We start from the raw sequence: 7,189 nt of genomic DNA, 5'->3' as shown, positions 1-7,189 counted from the left end.
TCTACTTTCCCTGCGCTGTCCTTAAAGCCCAATGCCTTGGATAAATCATCCCCGCTGCTTTCCACTGTGGGGTGAAGGAAGTGCTCGCCGCGCGCCACGTCGCGGGGGAGAGGGGGTTAGAGTGAGAGAATGAGGCGGGGTAGCAAGGGAGAGAAAAAAATAAAGAGCTAGAGACGCGCTTGAAGGAGCCGGTAGCATGCGGAAGGAAAAGAAAAAAAGTGATGGTCCCTGCGCCGCACTTGTGGAGAGAGGGAGTGGAAAGGAAAGAACCACGGCTCACTCGTTCTTTAAAGAAGTTGCTCAAAAGACCCGGCTCTTTCCTGAGCGACCCAAGTGAGCGGGTGAGCCGTTCAAATGATCCGGCTCACTTCAGTGAGCGGAGCCGTTCTGAGCCGCTCACTGAAGTGAGCCGTTTTGCCCATCTCTAAAGTAACCTGACCGCGTAACGGCAGTCGGCGTGTCTCTGCGGTCCGACAGATTCAAATCTGTGGCTTCTGTGCCTGCGAAATGAAAATAGTCACGTGATTTGACACAACTAATAACAATGTACCAACAAATTCAATTCACATAGAAACAGAACATAAAAAATGTGTTTATAAAATTCATCAGCTTTGTACTGCAATCATATCCAAAGTTTTTATTTAAATGAGAAACAAAAACAAACAAATGTTGCTAAGGGCAGAGAATTCTAGGGAGGAACATCATAGGAACTGTCCCCGGAATAACCAGCCTGATTCTTCTGAAAAATCATGTACACCCATCTTTAATAAAACTAGAATCCTGTACAAACACAAAGATAAACTAACAAGAGAAATCAGTGAAGCGTTTCATATTCATAAAAACATTGACTCATGCGTGAGCACCCCCTCTGTAACAGTTCATGACTGTGAACTAATGTATCTGGATTTAAGTGATTGATTTATCACTGTGGCTTTTGGTGTTGCGCACGCGCCCGTGGTTGTCAAATGAGTATATTTTGCGTGTTTTTTTCTAATAAACTTTCAGTTGTTAGTCAGCGCCGGTCCTGTCGTCTTCTTCTTCTTTGTCCCTCGTCTACGCGCTGTTATTCCCAGCAGTATGTACCAACTCGCTCAACTCTCCGTTTTATTGAGGAACCAGAGCTAGAGACTGCTGGGGACGGACTGAAGTAAACACAAAGAAAAAGGCCGGTTCCGGGCTCTGTCTAGACGCTTCGCTAGGGGGCAGTGGGGATCAGTGCGTGCTAGGTGGCTTGAGCCACCGCCCGATGTAAAGGGTTCAGCCGTATCCATCCATCCATCCATCCATGCTCAGTGAGTCTAGTGCGTGCAGGCGCTGCCAAATATATTTGAGAAGGTGGTGCCCTCAAACGGCGAAAACTGAAAGTGACGGAGTGCTTGGTTTGAGTTTGAGTGACTTGTGGCCAGCATAGTTGGGTGTGTGGGCGGTTGCGACCCGAGTGCGAAAGTCGCAAGCCAGGGAGCTTCGCGCGTCCGCCGGAGCCCACAGGCCCCTATTCGACGAACGTATCTCGAGTGACCAAGTAATGCTGCTGTCTCTTCCCGCCGGTGCGTAGCTGATGCAGCCTTTCTCGGCGACCACTGGCGGTGGTGTTCCAACGCACAGAGTTCCTTAATGTATTGAGAAACTATGTTCCAATCTCCCCCTCTTTTCTTTTTTGTGCTCCGTTTCACATCTCTTCAGGAGCATTTTTGCGGAGCTGTCGAACCGTGATGGGTTATTCTGCTTGGGCTACTGATGCTATTTGCCTCAAGCAGGGTACTGACGCGCCAATGCTAGTTCAAGCTTATACTCGCTGTCAGCTGGCGAAAATGATCGTGTGAAAGCGAAACTGCAGGTGGGCGCGTGCTTACCGCTAGATAGGCTTTCGCAGGTCGCTGTGGCATTCACTCGTGTGCTTACTACCGAACTGAGTGTTTTTTGCACTTGTGGCTGTTTTCTAGTTGCGTAGCCAAGGTTGGCGTCAGTGCCAGCTTCTACGGGATTTCTCATTGGAAGGGAACACTAATTAATTTACACGTTCTTCTCTTTAAACTGGACACAGCAGTTAGTTGCACAGAGTTTAGCGTACTACCCCTAACTTGCAGGCTGTGTCGTGCGTACCAAAGCAAATATAGCGTTAGTGTCCCTTGCACTGCGATTTTTATCGACCCACGCAAAATCCTGATGGTTCACTGATTGCATTTAATTGTGCCAGATCCTTCAGTTTAATAACAAAGTACTTCCCTGCAACAAAAAGTTGGCGTCGGCAGGTTCACTGGCCCAATAAGTGCTGTGCATTCATGGACCATCCCATGCAACCATTTTAGATCCAGAAAACATTGACAGGATGTACCGCCCAAAATATTTAATGTACAGAGGATGTTTCTTAATGCTATGACCATACTTTGTCCATTTTACGTCTAGATGATGTCCACTAACAGATGATCTCTTGTAAATGCTCGCACGGATGTTTCATGGGTCTCTCAAAATGATGTTTGATATTGGGACCATTTTTGGATATCCTCTGAATATTTCCAGTTCTCTGGGATCTAGGGTGAAAGGTGATGTCTGGCTGGTTGTTGCCTCAAGGCAGCACAAATATCCACTCACCTACATAGACAGTACTTTGTCTGTACTGGACTTGCTGTACAGTTACAACGAAAGTGATGTGAAACCAGTGTGACTCTGGGGGTCAGTTTTGAGTGGAGAGGTGAAAAGGTTGGGGGCGCTGACCAGATCGAGGCTGTGTGCTGCATGGGCTTGCAGCCTTCGAGTCAGCAGCATGCGCCATGCTACGAGAATGCAAGAGGCCCTATCCAGTCCTTCACTCACTCGGTACTCCCATGCTTTCAGGTAATAATATATAGAGCATGCAGGGCAGGATTTTCTTTCCAGCTATACTAACTAGTGTGGACGCAGTTTTTTGCACAGTTGCTGTAGGGAGTTCCTGACTAAATGAACATTTTTAGTGTTCCATTTGATCAGTTGAGAGGTGTGAGTTTTAGCTTGTTAGTGTCCCACATGAGGCGGACAAGACAGAAGCATTACCATTCATAGCACTCGTTCTCATACGCTCCATCAGATCACCCATTTCATTTCGAGCATGAGTGGCGTCACAACTAACACCTTTATTTGTTTTGGCTATATTGGTGTGAAAATGTTATTGGTGATTACTCCAGTCCGAAGCCACAATCCTGCTGAATGAGTACGTGTAGTAGTAATTCAGTACACTAATGCCTTGATAAAGCACGCAAAGTGTCATTGTCTAAGCGCTGTAAATTGCAGAATTTTGCCTTAGTTTTTGTTTTATCATTCACTGCAGCCTGGCAATGTAGCAAATTTGCAAGCCTTCAGACCGCAAACACGCAAATGCTGACTCCCAGCTGCAGCTTTATTGACACTGATGCATGTACCTTCCTTCATGACATTATCCGCTGCAGTGCTGATGTTAGGTGGCTGCTTTTAGAAACATTCTTTCTTTACAAGTCAGTGATATGGACTGTGTGCTAGCACAGGACGTACTGGCTTTTCTAGTCAGGCCTGGTTTAATGATTCCAATTACATCCTTGCTCTTGTGTACTTTCAAAAAACAACAGCTTGCAAGGCTCTGCATTGTCAAATTTTTGACAATCTAGCAAGTGATACGCCTTTGAGTGCACACTGCTCTCGCGTCTTCCACAATATATGTGGAAGGGAATGCAAGTCTTGGAGGTGCATTCTTTCAGGACACCATTGGTTTTGCTATTCACAAGGTCCAAACACCTGCTACCTACCTGTTCTTTCATTGTCGTTCGTCATGAATTATTTGCAAGGCGTTAAATCTGAGGAATGTCTAATGTGGTGGGCTGGTGGGCTTGATGGCTTATGGAACACACTGGACACATCATAATTGGACAAAGCAGGTGGAAAATCAACTTTTGTTTTTCTTGATTTTTATCTTTATTGATATTTTTTTTAGTGTGGGGGATTAGGAATATCGCTTCGTAACGTGATTTGCAGCACGCTATGCACACATGCAAGGACAAGGGAACACTTGGAGTGTCCTGTCCCGAGTATGTTCATTGCCCTTGTCTGTGTGGAACTTTGCGAAGCATGGAAGAGCGCCAATTTGCCATTTTCCAAGTTTTTTTGAAACTTTGACTTCCTTCATGATTTTCTGCCTACAGGGGCCAATGTTTTTTATGCATTTTTAAGTAACCCTCATTTGTGCATAGGCTACTGTTTCAGTCAGTTTCTTATTCTGTGCACCTATTCCGTTCTTAGTTACAGTATGACTTTGTGGCTAAGCAACCCAATTCTTTCAGGCCATGGGACAAATATGGTAGTCTGCTTCTTTTAGTATTTCCTTAGCCTTTCAGAGTAACCACCCTACAGGGTTTTCCAGCACCATGACTCAACATACATCCTTTGGTTGCCCTGGCCTCTGAGAATGCCCTGAATGAAAACTCTTCTCCAAATTTTGTGGTTAACCTAGTTTCATTCCTCAAAGCTATACAGGCTTTACAGAGCGGTATCATGGGGGCTGCCATCCTTGATCACGTGATCACACCGCCATTACACGCCTCCTGACTGCTTGGCGCGTGCCTTTTCGCGATGGCTGCTGCGCCTGATAGTTCGGTTCCGAGAGGCAGTGTTTCGGCTGATGCGGTTGTAAAGTAGTGGGCAGACGACATTATGGCTTGGCCAAAGCTTCAAAGGGCATGTGAGAGCCCTGATTTGATCACTTGAGGAGTGAAAACATGATCAGGCTTCATGTTGCGGCGAGCCACTCGGCTCTCTCTTTTCAAACCAAGGGATAGATTGCCTGAATCCTTATCTTGGCATCCACTGAAGGCTTCGCTGAATGTTTTTTTATTGTTATTATCTAAAATGGCAAAGTTTAATGCTCCTGCAGCAGCACAGGTCGTTGTCGTGCTTTGTACATGCATACAGACACCACTCTAAAACGCTCACATGCACATCATACGCATTCGTTTACAACATGTTACCGGTGCTTAGGAAACCTAAAATATTTTCTACTGGTTTGTTAAACACAGAAACGTGACAAATAATAGACACACAAATGTTAACTATCATGCTAGCAGTACCATGCATAAGGAAGTCTTCACGAGCTGGCTTGCGTTTCTAAGGATTCCGCTATATTATTGTTAGGACGCACATCTGGCAACGCGTTAATACTACACGAAGTTCACAATTATGTCAGCCTCACATATAAAATTGGGGCATGCTTTACGCTCGATATGTGGACATGAAAGTGCTCGAGGTCTCTTTGGTGGTAAGTAATCAGCTTCACACTGAGCACTGTCCTGCGGAGTCACTTTAGCGATTGTCTCGCATGGACCATGAGGAAGTGACAACCATCCAGCACACCAGCCGTAATGCAAATGCTTTATTCCGGATATGGTCCATGAAAACCACGCTACTTCGACCAAAGTTCAACAGTGGCACCAAGACTTTATGTAGTGCATAGACTGACTGTAAGCATTGTCCGCTCACGCGGCTGTGCACTGCATAATCTCCACTGCATAATTCGTCCTCAGGCTCTCCTGTTACTAATGGCCACACACCTTAACTTACGAGCAATTGTGTCTCGCTACACACGCAGATGCAACGGCATAGCATCTGAATGCACGAAGTGACGGCTTCGGTGTCAGGAACAGCTTGTTACTGCAGCTATGTAGTGCACTTACCCTCGCTAATTTTCCAAGATCGAAACCTTTCTTCCTATATTGGCTATCTAACGCTGGCGAACGTGTTTGTTGCGTTCACCTGTTCGGAAAGGGTGCATGCCGAACGGGCGCGACAGGGGCAGTATGTCCTTGTGCAGTATGTCCTTGGGCCGCGTCTGTGCAGCGGCGCAGCACAGGCGGCCGGGAGGAGCAACTTCTTCTTTGTCGCCACGGGCCGCGGTGAAATGCGGCCGCGGCTAAGTGATGTCCCGCAATAAGCGGCAAAAACCGCAAAATGCGGTTGAAAAACTGCTCATGCCGTCCACGGCCTCCATGGAGAGGCCCGCAATTGGTTGAAAAGCTGCAGGAACGACTGGGCCCAGCAGCAGCAGGCAGGAGCAGGAGCTCGCACCGGGGGGTGCACGAGCCAGAGCTGCCAGGCACCGGGGCAGGGGCTGGGCAAAACACATCCGCTCAGATCGAGAGCCGGCACCGCTCAGGCAGCCAGGAGAGCAAATGTCGTCGTCTTCTTCTTTCTCCTTCCCGGGGCCCGCAACGAAAGGCGGCCGCGTCCAAGGCCAGGCCCACAAAAAGCGGCAGCAAAACCGCAAAAAGCAGTCAAAAAGCCACTGGCAGCCGGTCCAGGATCCCACCGGAGACCGCCACGACGTGGACCAGAGCCCCGAGAAGGGCCCGGCAGCAGGAACAGCAGCGGCTCACGCACCTTCCCGGCCGCGACCAAGGCCAGAACCTCAAAAAACTGGCAGCAAAACCGCAAAAAGTGGTCAAAAAGCCACCAGCAGCCGGTCCAGGATCCCACAGGAGACCGCCACGACCAGGACCAGAGCCCCAGGAAGGCCCGGCAACAGGAACAGCGGCGAATCACGCAGTGCACGGCCAAGGCCAGAACCGCAAAAAGCGGTCAAAAGGCCACCGGCAGCCATAACCACTGGGCCACCGCGGCAGCCTCTTGATGGTTAAAGGCCTCAGTCTTGTAATATAGGAAACATTCTGAACAGTGGCCGGCAAATTTGCTGCTTTTGCACCCTTGTTAGATGCTTCTGCCGATGCGCGCGAAGCTACAGGTTTGAGCTTTGATAGCATTGTTGGAAACAGTATAATGCAACGTGTTCTTTTTCTCCTCCTCCTAGAGACGTTGTTTCAGAAATTTTAATCAAAATTAGGAATGCTGTTTTTTCACCTTTGATTTTTGTAAGACTGCCATATTCAAAAATGCCTGGTTTGAAACAATGGTTTGGAACATTCTTTCCTTTCTTATGTAACAATGAAATTCGGCACATTTTTTTAGCACCTATATGCTTGTGTATTCTGCAAATTTCAAGCAAGTGTGCCTAATAGTCGCAGAGAAAAATGTTCTTGAAAATAGCCTCACTTGAGACTTGTGGTGTTCTTGAAATTTTTTCTAAAAAACTGTAGCTTCCTCGCACTATACGAAGTACTTCGTACATGCTCTTTTTAACCTTTACTTTTAGCACACAGAGTATATACACCTTAGCGTCTCGATTCCTATGTCATTG

General features: G+C 47.3%; 1 protein-coding gene across 5 annotated transcripts in view; it reads left to right on the top strand.

The window, feature by feature from the left end:
- Window positions 1-7,189, top strand: part of LOC144124511 (GTPase-activating protein skywalker-like) — a 162,573-nt gene that overhangs the window by 28,257 nt on the left and 127,127 nt on the right. Inside the window, exon 1 of one of the 5 annotated variants that reach the window (XM_077657227.1) lies at window positions 1,351-1,547. The exons of 2 other annotated variants lie outside the window; for them this stretch is intronic. The gene's annotated coding sequence lies outside the window, so the exon portion shown is untranslated. Of the gene's footprint in view, window positions 1-1,350; window positions 1,548-7,189 lie in introns of those variants that run through there. 2 more of the 5 variants (XM_077657226.1, XM_077657230.1) reach the window with 2 other exon arrangements.

Source organism: Amblyomma americanum, chromosome 3 (assembly GCF_052857255.1).
Source record: "Amblyomma americanum isolate KBUSLIRL-KWMA chromosome 3, ASM5285725v1, whole genome shotgun sequence".
Lineage (NCBI taxonomy): Eukaryota > Metazoa > Arthropoda > Arachnida > Ixodida > Ixodidae > Amblyomma > Amblyomma americanum.
Note: the sequence above shows the minus strand (reverse complement) of the source record. Positions and strands in the feature narration are given on the sequence as shown.